The following is a 16,570-nucleotide window of genomic DNA, read 5'->3' on the forward strand; positions in this document are numbered from 1 at the left end:
CAAACAACCCAATCCAAAAATGGGCAGAAGACCTAAATAGACATTTCTCCAAAGAAGATATACAGAATGCCAACAAACACATGAAAGAATGCTCAACATCATTAATCATTAGAGAAATGCAAATCAAAACTACAATGAGATATCATCTCACACCAGTCAGAATGGCCATCATCAAAAAATCTAGAAACAATAAATGCTGGAGAGGGTGTGGAGAAAAGGGAACACTCTTGCACTGCTGGTGGGAATGTGAATTGGTTCAGCCACTATGGAGAACAGTATGGAGGTTCCTTAAAAATCTACAAATAGAACTACTATATGACCCAGCAATCCCACTACTGGGCATATACTCTGAGAAAACCATAATTCAAAAAGAGTCATGTACCAAAATGTTCATTGCAGCTCTATTTACAATAGCCCGGAGATGGAAACAACCTAAGTGTCCACCATCGGATAAACGGATAAAGAAGATGTGGCACATATATACAATGGAATATTACTCAGCCATAAAAAGAAACGAAATTGAGCTATTTATGAGGTGAATAAACCTAGAGTCTGTCATACAGAGTGCAGTAAGTCAGAAAGAAAAAGACAAATACCGTATGCTAACACATATATATGGAATTTAAGAAAAAAAAATGTCATGAAGAACCTAGGGGTAAGACAGGAATAAAGACACAGACCTACTGGAGAACAGACTTGAGGATATGGGGAGGGGGAAGGGTGAGCTGTGACAGGGCAAGAGAGAGGCATGGACATATATATACTAACAAATGTAAGGTAGATAGCTAGTGGGAAGCAGCCGCATGGCACAGGGATATTGGCTCAGTGCTTTGTGACAGCCTGGAGGGGTGGGATAGGGAGGGTGAGAGGGAGGGAGACGCAAGAGGGAAGAGATATGGGAACATATGTATATGTATAACTGATTCACTTTGATATAAAGCAGAAACTAACACACCATTGTAAAGGAATTATACTCCAATAAAGATGTTAAAAAGAAAGCAAATATTTGCTTTTTATAATAATAATAGTAATTATTAATAAATGTTGCTTGCTTTGAAAAAAAAGACTTCAACAAATCAATATAAAAAAGATAATTCATCATTTTAAAAGGGCAGGGCAGGAATAAAGATGTAGACATAGATAGTAGACTTGAGGACACAGGATGGGAGGGGGAAGCTGGGGCGAAGTGAGAGTAGCAAAGACATATATACACTACCGAATGTAAAATAGTTAGCTAGTGGGAAGCAGCAGCATAGCACAGGGAGATCAGCTCGGTGCTTTGTGATGACCTAGAGGCGTGGGATAGGGAGGATGGGAGGGAGGCTCAAGAGGGAGGGTATATGGGGACATATGTATGCATATGGCTGATTCACTTTGTTGTACAACAGAAACTAACACAGTATTGTGAAGCAATTATACTCCAATAAATATCTATTTTTAAAAAAAAAAATGGCAAGAGAACAGTTACTTCACAAAACAAGATACCAAATAGAAAATAAAAATTTTAAAAGTGCTCAAATCACATTAAATATTAGAGGTATGCAAATTAAAACAACCATGAGATCCCACTACATACCCACTAGAATGGATTCTTATTTAGTTGAACTTGTACTTTTTACTTTGCAAACTTTTCTGAACGTGTGTGTCATAGTTCATAATAAACTATTATGTTTCAAGGACACTCATCAATACGTACTTGTTCATCAATAGAATGGGAACTCATCAAAATTATATTTGTTTTTCTGCTTCTCTACTGCATTAAATTCTTTTACAGCTTTAATGAGGTATAACTGATGTATAAAAAAAACTGCATATATTTAATAAATATTGACCAAAAATTTAGACTCATCTCCCTAATAAACTTTTTGTCGGGTCCTGTTCACTGAATCCAAAACAACAAATTGTGTTTCTAAATAATCTGTATTTCCCTCCAAGTTAACCTTGAAATTCCATAAATATCATGATTGCCCATAAAAGATAGGTTAAGAAATTACCCCCAATATCAATTTTACACATTTTCTCCTGCCCTCAGAACTAAGTTATACATTGATGACTTTGGAAGCTGAGCTTCCAACTGAAGCATGACTATTTTTCTCATGTCTTGCTGTAGCTATTTTCTTCAGAGTAGAGCCTCCAGAACATTCTGGACAAATAGTGATAAATCAATTAAATTGTGAAGCCTGTTTTATTCTGAATTAGCTTTTAATTCCCAGTGTATACTTGACCCACTTAGCCCTAAAACACCCCTCCTCAACAAAATTAATCCCATGTGAAAAAAAAAAAAAGGAGGGCGGAAGGGCTTTCAGCCCAATGAAATAAGACATGGTTATAAGAATAACCAGTAGACATTACCAAATGACAATCTCCAGCCCCTCAGAGAGTGATTTTATTCAAGCTGACAAATTTCCATCATTGATGAGGAGGGCTCTCAATTTGTTAACAGTTGATAGAAATTAAAATAAAAGTTAATATATAACATATTCATTCACATATTTGCAACATGTATAAAAACCCTTATAATTTCATAAATAAGACTGAGCTAATTTACTTCTGTAAGCCTCAGTTTCTGCAACTTCATATAAAATAGGCACAGTAAAAGCATCCATTTTTAATTAGGCTTAAATAATTTAGTACATGTTAAAGATACATGGCAGGGTCTGCATATAATACATGCTCTTAAAAATGTTGGCTCTTAGTAGTAATAACAGTGTAGACAGCAGTGGTAGTAACAATAGAGAAATGAAACATTTTTAAATCAATGTTTAAATTTGGAAATTAAGAGAAAGAAGGCAAGCTCTTCCTAGCAAGTAATGTCCTATCCCTAAGGTACTAGAAACTAGACATTTCAAAGGTAAACATATTATGTGATCACTTACTTGAATGTCCAGACCAAGGAACTGCAGAAAACACAATTACATTCCTCTTAAACTCAAATACTGTCATAAGAATTTTCTAACCAAGAAAATAAAGTATTCATTCATTCATTCATTCATTCACTTGTTTGCTTAAAATTATCTAGCTTTTCCATGAAAAAATAATTAATATTTAACAATTTTTTATTTATCATATAATTAACTATTTAAACATTTTAAAATAATTAATAAATTTCTAAGGAATTTTATGTTATTGTGATAGAAGTTCAAGTGTCCAAAATATATTTGGGGAAATGCTGATTTAGAAAGTATTAAAATATTAAAGTAAAATGATTACTACAATTGTGTTTAGTAGAGACAAACCCAGCAAGATAGAAGGATTATTTCTTGTATCCATGTTTTGCTTAAAAATACATATACATGTAAGAATAATGTGATACATGGGCCAGCTTCCAATCTTTCTTAACCAAACTTTTACAACATTTACTTGACTTGCCTTCCCTCTGGTTTCCCCCAAACCATCCACCCTTTCTTTACTTAGGGTAAAGGTCAAGCTCCTTAATGTGACCCACGATGCTCTGCTTTCTCTGATTTGCAGCTCTATCTCACAAACCATTCTCTCTCTTGCTAACAAAGCTTCAGTTACACTGGCCTTATTTTAGTTCCACAAATGTTCCAGCTTCCCAGTTTTGGGGACTTCAACATGCTATTTCCATTGCCTGAAATGCTCTCTGGACATGACTTGCATCTCCATCTACCACTCCATTCTTTCTTCATCTTCCCTCCCCTCTCCCCCAAATCTTTCGCTTTCTCACACAGGGTGAGCAGAAGGTCTTTAGTAAAATAATATACCCATGTTGTACTATAAGAGGAGAGCAATATTTGCAGGAAAAAACTCTTGTTTTCAAAATGTGTCTGTGTGTTTATTTTGTAGATGCTACACTCTAAAGATCCTAAAAGGCCTTAGTCAATTAACATGAAGGTTTGAGAGGTCTCACAATTGCCCTCCTAGAACTGTACTAGAGCCAGGAATTTCCATGGACTTGACCACAGAGAGCACTGACTGGATGGAGAGGATCCTGGGGATAGGGCAGAGGGAAAAAAAGGGAAGACGAGATGAGATGAGAGCAAAAAGGGACCCTGGCACCCATCTGATGCTGTCTCTGTACGGAGTTAATTTAATAGAAAAAATTTTTAAATGTTTCACACCAAAAAAAAAAAAATAAGAAGAAGAATGTGATATTTGTCAAAGAACTAATATCCATCTGAAAACAAACATATTTCTATGCCTGATCTAACTTTGAAATATGTATTATTTAACTGTTGGCTACCAATCTTCTGAGGAACTCACAGAAGTGGAGTTTAGTGCTTCCTGAACCTGTAAAGAACAAAGGTTTTATGCTTTTGCCCTTACAGTTAAGTAAGTATGATATTTAAAAATCACATCTCTTTGATTTCACCTTTTTATTAACTAGTAGTTTGATTAGAGAACGGTCAGTATAAACAGAAACTGATTTGTTGACTGATGATCTATATTAGCTAACTTATAAACCATTTACTTTACAGATATCTATGTACACTTATATTTACACATTAAATTTGTGGTTAATTTGTATTATTTTTTAATCATAAACTTGAAAGAATATATTTTTGTTTGGTTTTTTTCCCTTAATATATTATTTTTAAACATCACCACAAGATTCTCGCTGGCTACTCAATGAGTCTGACTACTGGGTATTGTGTCTTTAAGCTGGAGGATATGTTTTAATCTACACTTTTCTCTGGTTTGTCTCCTTCTTATTACTTAATCATCCAATGAGCCTTACAGAACTGTCAGTTTGGAAGGCAATAAACTGTGTATGGATTTTTCTTCTTCTTTAGGATTGAGAAAGTCCCAATCATGCAAGCAATGAAAGAAACTTCCATACACCTAGTACTTCATTTCCTGACAATCAAAGTCATGGGCTAATGATGACCTTAGGCTCCTGGCTACAAATGTGAGACAGGGCTGACAAATACACATCACTGGCTCTGCAAAACAATATGTGACAAGTTTTAGGATAAAAACCCAGTTCCTAGCATAATTACTGAGTGACTAGGCAGTGCATCACGTGACTTGGCTCTGACAGGCTGAAGGAAAAATGCACTGCTGAGTCCGAAGGGACTCTGAAATGTGGGGTATGTGTTGTTTACTTAGGGATCAAGGAGACTTCTGTTAAGTTTTAAAGACACACATATATTATTACTGATTATCCCTCTCTGAAATCCTCCTACAAACTATCACAAGAGAATTTTCCATTTGCAATTTTAAAAGTATGCATAATATTAAAACACTTTCAGTGAGTTGCACATTTGAATCAATAACATGTTAATATCACTGATATCTAACATAACAAAGGATGCATATTAAAGCATGGAAATGTCTCAACTAAAAAAGGACACTGGTGAAAAGGATGAGTTCAGACAGCTATTCCTGTACAAAGAAATACGAACATTTAAAACACTCAACAAACCAATGCTTATTGAACAGGCTTTGAGTCAGGCATTTTTACTAGCTTTCCTCTCCTAGACAGAATAAAATTTAGATTTGTACAAGATCATCAATTTTTTCAATGTGTTTTTAGCCCCTTTTATTCCTTTCATATAGGGAGAGGGGGGAAACATTGTGGTCATTTATACATTAACACTGTAAGCCCTTCTTCACAGATGTTGACATTTAGGTGTCAGTAGACTGGATGTATTACAAGAAAAAGGCATTGAGCTGAAAGACAGACTTAGATGTGTCCATTCATTTATCAATAAACTAATCAGTCACACAGCACATTATCAGAAGCCTACTATGCACAAGGTACTAGGGTTACAAAATTCTGTAAAGAAGCCTATCATCTAATACAGAGAAGACATTCATGAAAACATACCATTTCATAATAGTAAAATGAATGCAGTAATGACAATACGAATGAAAGAATGGACCAGGAGAAAAGATACACTGAAACCTATTGAATGGAAAATGCCCATAGTAAAGGTAGTCCTTGGGCAAAGGCTTGAAGAACAAATATTTGAAGTGACTAAAATAACCTCTAATCCTGGTCCTGCTCTTTACGAGCTATGAGACCTTGGAACCAATCAATAATCTCTTTGGATCTCAGTTCCATTATCCATACAATGATACAGATGATTCACATAATCTCTGAGGTCTGAGATATCACAGTTATAAATCCACTATTGAGGAATTTTCCAGAAGTTGTAATAATGACTTGCTAAACTAGATTTATAATCCAGATTTCTAGAGTTCCCATATTCATGAAGGTCCTAAACTAATTTCTGTCTTCTTAAAGTCATATGCATGAGATTGTCAAAAAGTAGCAATTTTCAGCACAATTTGGACTCACTCGCGTTCTTCATCACTTTAGAAAACAACCCTGCATAGCTTAAAATCCATCCTACACTGTGAAACTCATGCCTACTTGTCACTAGTCTCCAGCTACCAAGGCAGCCTTTCTGCCTCACAATTATGTAAAGCACATGCCTGGCTCTGCCTCAGGACTTCTGCACCAGCTCTTCCTTCTGTCTGAAACCCTCTTGTTCAAATCTTTGTGAGTCTAGCTCTTTCTTGGCTCTATGGTCTGTAGTCACACTGATTCTTCAGAAAAGTGTTTACTGACTACCTAATCTATGGTGCCAACACCTCTCTTCAGCTCACTCCTCCATTTAGTTTTCTTCCGAGCATGTACTGCCATCTAAAATTATCTTCCCCATTTACTTTACTATTTCATTGTCTATTTCCCCAACAAAAGAGTGCATGCAGGAATCTTACCTGTCTTGCTCACTGCTGAATACTCAAGTCCCAGGAAGAATGCTTGGCACTGAGTTGGCATTCAATGAAAGAGAAAGTGAGAGAAGTGGGGAGGAAGGGGATGGAGACAGGGGCAAATCTATTTTCTTCTTAATATCTACTGTTTTGCTCCATTTTATCATCGAAAAGAAAGTTTGTTACTCACAAAAGCATAGAAAGGTTTGATGACATCACTCTTAATATAGACAACGGTTTATTTTCAAACATGAGATTGAATCTGTTCAATTGTACTTAAGGCTATATTTTAAGACCAAAAATGAAGTTGTTAAAGTATAGGTAAATGGCATTAAGCTTATTAGAAGTTACTGTCTTTCATGTATTGTGTCGAATTTTTTTCTTTGTTCAAGAACCTACTGTGGGGGCTCCCCTGGTGGCGCAGTGGTTGAGAGTCCGCCTGCCGATGCAGGGGACACGGGTTCGTGCCCCGGTCCAGGAAGATCCCACATGCCGCGGAGCGGCTGGGCCTGTGAGCCATGGCTGCTGAGCCTGCGCGTCTGGAGCCTGTGCTCCGCAACGGGAGAGGCCACAACAGTGAGAGGCCCGCGTACAGAAAAAAGAAAAAAAAAAGAACCTACTGTGTAGCACAAGGAACTCTACTTGATGATCGGTGGTGACCTAAATGGGAAGGAAATCTAAAAAAGAGTGGATATATTTATACATATGACTGATTCACTTTGCTGTGCAGCAGAAACTAACACAACATTGTAAAGCAACTATACTCCGATAAGAATTAATTTTATGTAAAATAGATAGCTATTGGGAAGCAGCCACATAGCACAGGGAGATCAGCTCATGCTTTGTGACCACCTAGAGGGATGGGACAGGGAGGGTGGGAGGGAGATGCAAGAGGGTGGGGATATGGGGATATATGTATAGCTGATTCACTTTGTTATACAGCAGCAACTAACACAACAATGTAAAGCAATTATGCTCCAATAAAGATGTTTTTTAAAAAAAGCCTAAACAAAAAAAAGAATTAATTTTAAAAAAACATGCAAAGTAACATTTTCTATCACAACTATATTTGACAGCCATTATATTAAAAAAAAAAGAATAAGATGGATAATTTCCTTTCCTGCTTTCTTTATTCTCTCTGCTGTATCTCATACTACTAACCACTCCCTCTTTCTTGCAAATTTCTTCCTTTGTTTCAAGACATTATCTTCCTTTTCTTTTCTTTTTTTTTTCTTTTTGGCGGTACGCGGGCCTCTCACTGTTGTGGCCTCTCCCGTTGCAGAGCACAGGCTCCGGATGTGCAGGCTCAGCGGTCATGGCTCACGGGCCTAACCGCTCCGCAGCATGTGGGATCTTCCCGGACCGGGGCACGAACCCGTGTCCCCTGCATCGGCAGGTGGACTCTCAACCACTGTGCCACCAGGGAAGCCCGACCTCTTGGTTTTTTAAAAAAAAGTTAAATTTAAGGTCACACCTCTAAGTTCAATGCACTATATACAGATCATGCAGAGTATGACTATGAAGAGATACAAATTAGTCCATGCCGAAAAAGATTTACTAGGGTACAGAATCACTTTCATAAATACATATAAAAAGTCTTGTGAAGATAGAAGAGGACTGACTCTTCAGGTTTTCTGAGACACTTTTCAAAGTGATTGAAGGCACAAAATGTGCACTACTGTGAATACATACATGTGCCTCTAATACAGCCCATCAAATATTTGGCTTCATGACTTACAAAACTAAACGTACTGAAATGAGATTCTGCTTCTTAGCTGAAAAACCACAGAAGCTATAAACATCATGTAGATAATTACTCCAAAATATGGAGATACAAATACAAGCACTTTATTTGAAAAAGCAAACACAAAAGATAGGTGTAAATTCAAAGTGTTTAAATGCTTCCATTTTGAATAATTCAGTTAAGAACCTATACAAGTTTGTTCCCAGAAGCTAATGCATCAATCACTAGTCTCCACTAAGGAAAATGAATTCCAAAAATTAACATGGTTTTCAATAATTCAAATTTCACTATTTATATAAAAACCCAGAGAGACCAATAATACCCAATAGCTTCCAAAGATAAGCTAAAGACTTTTTTGATGTAATCAATTTACCGATGTTCGTCCAGGTCTGTTTAATATATACGAAAAGAAAATACACTCACTCTATAATTTCTTATAAAATAGCAAGTAAGGAGTAGATGTAGGAGATGTAGAAGGGGAAAGGGAATTCAAAAAGTCCTTCTCCTCAGTAACTTCCACTTCAGAATCATCAAAAAGCAACCACTTCCCCTCATACTCCTTTAAGCTTTGCACTACATATGAAATTTTGTTTTCAAAACCACTCATGTTAATGCCTGTTTGGTCACTGGATTCCTTGTTTCTATCAGATTCATGGGTCTCATTAGTACTATTAGTCTCAGAATTTCTATTTTCAGCAAATGCTGTACTGGCAACTTTATCAGGATTAGATGCTTTGTTGTATAACTCATAATCTGCTTTACTCTTTTGTCCTCCAAGAACTCCGATAGCGTCTACATATTTTTTGTTCAAAACTTTGCTTGGCTGGGTATTTCCACTGACTCTAATCGACACTTCTTCATTGTCATAATTTTCAACCACACCCCTGGCTTCCTCCTCATTCAATGGTTCTGGCTTACCTATTTCACACATTGGTCGTTCACAAAATTTTCCTTATCTAGTTCCAAACTGTTAAGGTCAGTGACTTTAACAGAAGCAGTATAATGCCCACTAGTAATTGTAATGCCACTATGCATCACAACTGCAAATAATCCATAGCTGTCATTGGTTGGTTTTGTGCTCCATTCTTCTAGTGACAGTTTAAGAGGTGTCAGTAAAGGAGTGTTGATTTTGGAAAGTCCACCACCATAACAATCAAATACAAAGGATACTGAAATAAGTACTAATATTCAGGTGCTTCTGTGAAGGATATATGGCACTTCCCCCCTTAATTTTCTTTATTTTCTCCAAGCCACTAGCAGCAAAGCACTTCAAATGAATAGCTATAACTTCAGGCATTTTGTCAAACAAAAGACTTCGTTCAGCTTCAGTATAATGATGGCAATTTTCACAGAAATATTTATCTTCTCCTACAATCCTCTCCACTGAAGCAAACTCTGAAATTGCCCATCTCAGGGTCTTCATTTCTGTTTTTGGCTCTGGAGAAATTTCAGAACTCTCCTCTACTTTGGAAAGCTCATCTTCTTGCACTGGTACACTGATGTCTTGAAAATCTTCTCTTCTTTCTGTTAAACTTTCACATTCTAAGCAATGAGTCCTTAATACCAGCTGACCTTGAAATAATTTCTCCACTAGCTCAAAACAAATTTGCTCTGCACCTTTGTTTATGGGCTTAACTCCATTAACAGGCATAACATTATTCCCTGGAGATTCAAGTCCACAACCATTAGCTGTATTATCATTCTCATACTTCCTAAAGTCCTCTTCAAGATCATATTCATTTTCTTTAGATTGTCCTTTGGATTCTTGGTTTGTTGTTATTTTACCCAGACTACAGAATTTAGAAATAATGCTGGGTTGCTTAGCTGCAGACTTTAACCAGTTTATTTTAACTCTTGATTTCTTTTGTGAGGGTCTTGCACTCTCATTTTCAGAAATGTACTTGGGGGTTATTTTAGCAGGAATATCTAATGAATCAACTGTAGCTTTTCTTTTTGATCTGGTTTGTCTCTGGTTTTCTTCCAAAGACTGGTGTTCCTTAGAGACTTTAACTTTTTCCTTCATGTTACTAAATTCAGTGTCAGTTTTTTCTTTTCCCATTTACTTTTGGCAATTTTTCTTTATAGTCTTCCGAATGCCTCATACTGTCCATCTCCATGCTGTTATTACCACTCATTTCCTCTTTCTGATGTTTTTCTTCCACCTTAGTAGATAACTCTGCCACATTTTTTACTTCTTTCTTTAGGAGTTGGCATGTTTCTTGAATGTTTCCCAAAATACACTGTAATACTTCCTGTGCATCATGCTGTAGATATCCTTCATACATAGGGTTGAGTTCCCTGAGTGTGTTAAGTAGTCGCCTTGGCTGAGTAGCAAGTTCACCAGTATATTTCTCTGGATTTAAGAGAAAGCTAGCCTGAAGCTGTTCAACTGAAATGATCAAGGACTGTAAGCTGCATATTAGTTGATAACTTGCTGAAGAATCATCTTTGCAACTTCCCTTATCTTTTTGACTGGCTTCATCTTTGAGGGCTTCTTTCTTCCTTGAAATAATATTAAATAAGTGCTTCACTCCAGATCTAAAACCAGGACAAAAATATAATACCTGAAGTACACTGTTAAGATAACAAGTATTGCCGAGATTATTCAGTCCCACAAACGGTAACAAGTTTTCTCTCTTCTCACAGTTGATAGGTGAGGACTGTGCTGCAGGAACAACGTGATCAGTTTCAGACCCTCTATATTCATAAGTTTTTTCTTCATTTTCTTGAGAATCTGTGAAATCCAAGGCTCTCTTGGTTTTCTTTTTCTGAAAAAACTTCAAGGAAAGTCTGGTTTTTTTTTTTGATGGACTACCTCTTGAAAGCCATTACGTTCACTAGGTACGACACCGGGCGTTTTCTCTTCAAATCCCAAGGAGTTGAGAAGAATTAATTTATACAGGGACCTTGTAATCACCAATCATATCTAGAATATAACATTTTACCAGGTGCCGTATCTTCTGCTATACCATTTCTTGCTTCTGGCTGTCCTTATCACTGGGGGTTGTTACATCAAAAATGTTTCTCCCATAACTCTGGTCATGGCCCAGAGCCGAGGTCCGCGTTGGTGACGCCGAGGAGTCTAAGCCGGCTGAGGGCGGGTGCGACAGGCAAGCCCCTGCCCCGAGTCTGCAGGGGCCCGCGACCCACAGAAAAGCTGGCCGGATTGCCCTCCCCGCAGGGGAGTGACCATTCGCTCTCAAGAGCGGGAACCCGGGCTGCCGCTCGGTCCTGCCAGGCGGAGGCACCGACTACATCCCCGAAGCGGCGACCGACCGCGTCTGCCCCGGTCCCTGCCCCGGGATGGCAAGGAGTGCCAGAAACGGCTCCACTCGCCCGGCGCTGGAACCGCTGGGGTCTCAAGACATTATTTTCTTCTCATTTTCCATCTACCTTCATAGCTGTTTCTTTTCCGTTCTCCTTCCTGAACTCAGCTTCCTTCATTACCTCAAAAGGTTGGTTTTTGCCAAAATTTCAGCACTGGTCATTTTTTCTTCTCTATCTCACAGCTTTGATTGCACATTTTGGCTGATGACCCATGTATAGTTAGCACAATCCTCTCTCCTGTGCTTTCTCATAAATCTATTTGCCCTCTACATGTTACCGCTTACACAGCCCACTGAAACCTCAACTTGACAAATGTGGACCTATGTAATCAACAAACCACTGTACAGGCTTACTAAGTGGCTGATACTATTCAAGCACTTTAATAAATATTAATTCACTTAATTTTTATAAAACTCTATAAAATAAGCATGATTATTATTGCTCCCATTTTAGAAATAGAAAGCTCATTCATTTACCAGAGTCACTCAACTAAAAAGTGGTGGGAAGGAGGTTTTGTCCTGGCACCGCCGTGGACCCAGATCTCCCAACCTGAACCCTAAGATGTATCCTAACCAACTCCCCTCCTCACATCAAAATTGCCACGCAGTTCTAGTGATTTTTTACCTCCTCAGTACTTCGCTAATTCATTCTTCCTCTTTAACTCCAGTGCCTTAGTTCAATCTTTTACAATTTCTTTTCTGAAACACCTCGCAGCCTTCTCACTTTTCACTGTGCCCCTTCCAACACATGCCTCACACTGCCAAGAGTGATCACTCTAAGACCAGATCTAATCATGTCACGTCCCTGCTTAAAACCACCCAGTGACTGTGCACTGCCTTCGTGATAAAACCCGAACTCCGTAACATAATGCATAAGGCCAAGAAGCTTCATCATCTACCACCATTCTATAAATCCTACAGTCCAGGCCTACCCGTTCCCTACAATTTCCTGAAGGTATAAAGCGCATCCACAAATATGTGCCTTTTCCGATCTCTTCTTTTATCTTTAATCCCCCTCCGCGTTGGAGGAGGTGACACTTCCAATTATGTTTTCATTTGTTTGTCTCCACGGCTTTATTGAGACATCTCTTGAAAGCTAGGTTCACGACTTCTATTTCTGTACATCAACCTCTCCTGTGGTACTTGACACGTGGTAGGCAATGAGCAAAAAAGCATGATGAATGAAAGTATGGACAAACAAGTGAAATACCTTAAGCTTATCTTAAGTGTTTTATCAGACTAATGAAACAACCACTGAACAAAGAATGAAACTGAATTTGGCATTTGTGATGCAGCTGCAGCCCTCTAAGCAAAGCTTTGATCTTAAACTTCCTGTCTAATGCTAGCATTATGATTCCACTCTACTAAAAGTCAGTTGATACTTTTTGCCAGCACCAGTTGCCTTAAAAGCAGGACCACCAAGAAATATAATTCCACAATGTTGGGACTTGGATCAAATGGCATCAGATAGCAGACTCTGGCAGTGCTCTGTGCCAATGTCCACATCTATTAGATGTATTTGCTAACTAGTCTTATCATCTATTTCATGTTGGGATTTCTTTAGGGTGTGGTAGAATGGGACAGATGGGTTGAAAGTCTTCCTTCAGGCATCATACAGATAGGATTGGGCAGATGGGTTCCTTTCAGATAATCAACCTTTAAGCCTGGAACACATGGACAAGCAGAGAGAAAAAGAACATACCATGTCTAGTAATAGATAAAAATATAGTTGGTAATGGACACAATTAAAAATAAGGTTTGAAATGTATAAATCAAAACTGGAAAGTGGCACTGTGTCACTTCCCTTCAAAAGTACAGATTTTCACAAGTAACAAGTTTGAATTATAGTAATAAGTGACCTCAGAAACCTAAAAAACTTACAAAAAAAGACCACTCTTAGCAATAGAAGATGCCAACCTGAAATAAGTTTTGTAGTAACAAGAACAAGGCTCAATTTTATTGAATATTTCTATCAGTTAACTGGATGAGAATTTTATAGAATATTAAACAAATGAGCAAGTGATATTAATCTGGGAGGAAAAAATCAGAAGCCAAAAGGATTTCCTCACTGTGGAAAGATGGATTGAAATAATTAAAAAAAGACATAAGTAAAGAATATTGCACTTGGGTCTCCCTAAAACCCAAGCGAAAACAAAATAATTCTTATACAAGTGTACAATGTAGAGATATGTATTTGAGGCAACATATGCAAAAAGAGAAGGAATTAGAGTTGATGAAGTAGTTGGCATAATCAGCTGGATGAAGTTGAATCTTTGGCTGTTTTAAAAGAAAAACTGTATCTGTGGTGGAGAGCGCCCACTGATACCTCATTTCCAAACTCTGCCCTCCTTTGCTCACTGCCCCAGCTGTCCTGGACACAGGACATCAGTGAATCTTCCTTTACTCGGAGTTCTGGTTGGGTTTGGCTAAATGGTAGCATGAGCAGGAGATGAGGGAGGACAGAGAGTAAGATGTGGGTATTTACTCCCAGAGGTCCTTCTGGGTACTGAGTGTGTCCCAGTCACACAAAAGTTCATGGTGCTGTCTGACAACCATCTTCAGGCATTCACCTCCATCTCTGATTCCAGTTAACAATCTCCTTCTCTTACTCCTTTAGGGGAAGGGACGATAAGGATACTCTCCTGTTTCTAGCCCTGGGTTTGCCCCAGGCCTTTTGGATTTTTGTAAATGGTTCCTTCATTAAAATCTCCTCCAATTGCCCAAGTTAGTATGACATGTACTTCCCGCAGGCACCCTTACAGATAAACTAGCACTTATTAAACACCTATTATATGCCAAGCACTTAGTAGGAGCTGTTATACTTATGGTTTCAGCATCCCTCTGAGGTAGGTTCTATCACATATTACAGATGAAGTGATGGAGGCATCCAGAGGCTGATTTATTTAAGGCCAAACATCAAGTAGGTAACCAGGTCAGATGTGACCCCAGGCTGTCTGACTTAGAGCCCATGAATATAGCCCAATTCTGCTATATTCATTTCACTCTGTTCAGAATAAGTCATGCCTTATGCTTATACTCTTAATCTGGAGAATAGTTCTTTCCCCCTGGCTTCATACTTTCAGAGGAATTAAACAAAACAAGTGTGTTTAGTGACAATTTCAGGAAGCATGAGGGGATCTCATAACTCAGAAACGTGGAGGCAGTGCAAATTTGTAAAATCTTTCCGAAAAGCAATTTGACGATATGCATCCAGGACCTTAAAGCATGCACTTACCCTTGGGCCCATTAATTCCACTTATAAAAGTCTATCCTGAGAAAATAATCAGAGATGTAAATAACGACTTAATTACTAAGATGTTCATTGCAGAGTAAGTTACAAGGACAAAAAAAACAAAAAAATCAAAACCTGAAATAACCTTGAAGTTCAACAATAGAAAAATAGTTAACTAAATTATTATACAGGTATGTATATGTATAGACTCACATGGATGTGGAATATTAAAGCTATCAAAATTGTGTCTTGGAAATAGAATGAATTGAGGAAATTCTCATATTGTTAGTATAGGATTCAGAAGATTATCAGACTGTATACTCTATGTTTTAGAGCACGTGTGTGCATGTACACATGCACGTGTAAGGAAAAAAATGATTTTAGGGCTACAAAACATTAACTGAATCTATCTTTACATTTGGGAGTATAAGTGATTACTTTATTTCTTCGGTATAACTTTCTACTTGCTTTTCTGTATTTTCCAGGTGGCACAATAGAAGCAAAAATAAAAATTATTTTAAAACATCAATAACTGTGATTAAAATGATATAACTATAATAATATAATCATAAAAATAACTGCGATTTATATATGGCTAAAATAATAGGAACTGCATAACCTGAAAAAGAGAAGATTCAATAAAATGTAGATGAAGGGCTATCAAAAGAAGAGTTTGACACTCGTCCTAAATAGATCAAACAGAAGAACCTGAACCAACAGAAATTAGAGGAAGATAGATAGACTTTGTCTACAAGAAGGGAAAGAATTCTAACAGACTTTTTAAAAGTGGGAACACGTTGTCTCAAAATGTTTTGATTTTTCTGTCACTGGAAGCATTCAAGAAGAGGTTTGACCAAAATTTTTCAGGAAGCTTCTTGCAGTGATTTAAACTTTGGACAGGTAGTTGGCCTAGAAGTCTCTCCTTCCAGAGAGTCTAAAATTTGCATGCTACTGAACAACAATATCTAAACATTTCCTCACCATCAGAGATTGTTTCTTTGGGATAAGGTATTTTTGTTTCTGAAAATTCTCTTTTAATCTCCTCTGTGGGGTCAAAGTAGAACACCTTTCTGAGTTCAAAAGTAGTTCCTTTGAGGGCAAGGGACATGTCTTCCCATCATTGTGTACAACAGTTTCAAGTACAGAACCTACCTAGAGCAACTCGGGTTTTTATTTAAGTAAGCCAGTGTACCAGACCTGGTTAAAGACCACCCCAGATCCACTCCATCCTGCAACATCCCTCACTTCCCAGCGGGAGGACCCTCATCTCCTAGCACCATTGCATCTCTGGCCCCTGACCAGGAAACCACAAAACATAACAGACAAAGCAGTTCATGGGTTTGGGGGGGAGGGGGCCAGGTGAATTGCTTGCCTTCTCCCAAGCTTTCTCCCTTTACTGTCCTAGGATGTGATGGCTCTATAAGGCTCCTCTCAAGGCATCTCCCACACTGCACAAACAGCCCTGCTTCCTTGAGAGACTCACTCTCACTTCACAGCGATTTCTGCCCCAGTATAGCACGAGCGCACAGCTTAGCTTTCAGGTCTGTTCACTGAAGGATGTGCACTAAGATAGCAACTGAAATT

At 38.0% G+C, this 16,570-nt stretch overlaps 1 protein-coding gene across 11 annotated transcripts in view; it reads right to left on the minus strand.

Moving 5' to 3' along the window:
- The window catches only part of PKHD1 (PKHD1 ciliary IPT domain containing fibrocystin/polyductin), a 600,926-nt gene that overhangs the window by 309,422 nt on the left and 274,934 nt on the right, over positions 1-16,570 (minus strand). The gene's annotated exons all lie outside the window — the stretch shown is intronic.

This window comes from Neophocaena asiaeorientalis, unplaced genomic scaffold (assembly GCF_003031525.2).
Source record: "Neophocaena asiaeorientalis asiaeorientalis breed wild unplaced genomic scaffold, Neophocaena_asiaeorientalis_V1.1 scaffold46, whole genome shotgun sequence".
Lineage (NCBI taxonomy): Eukaryota > Metazoa > Chordata > Mammalia > Artiodactyla > Phocoenidae > Neophocaena > Neophocaena asiaeorientalis.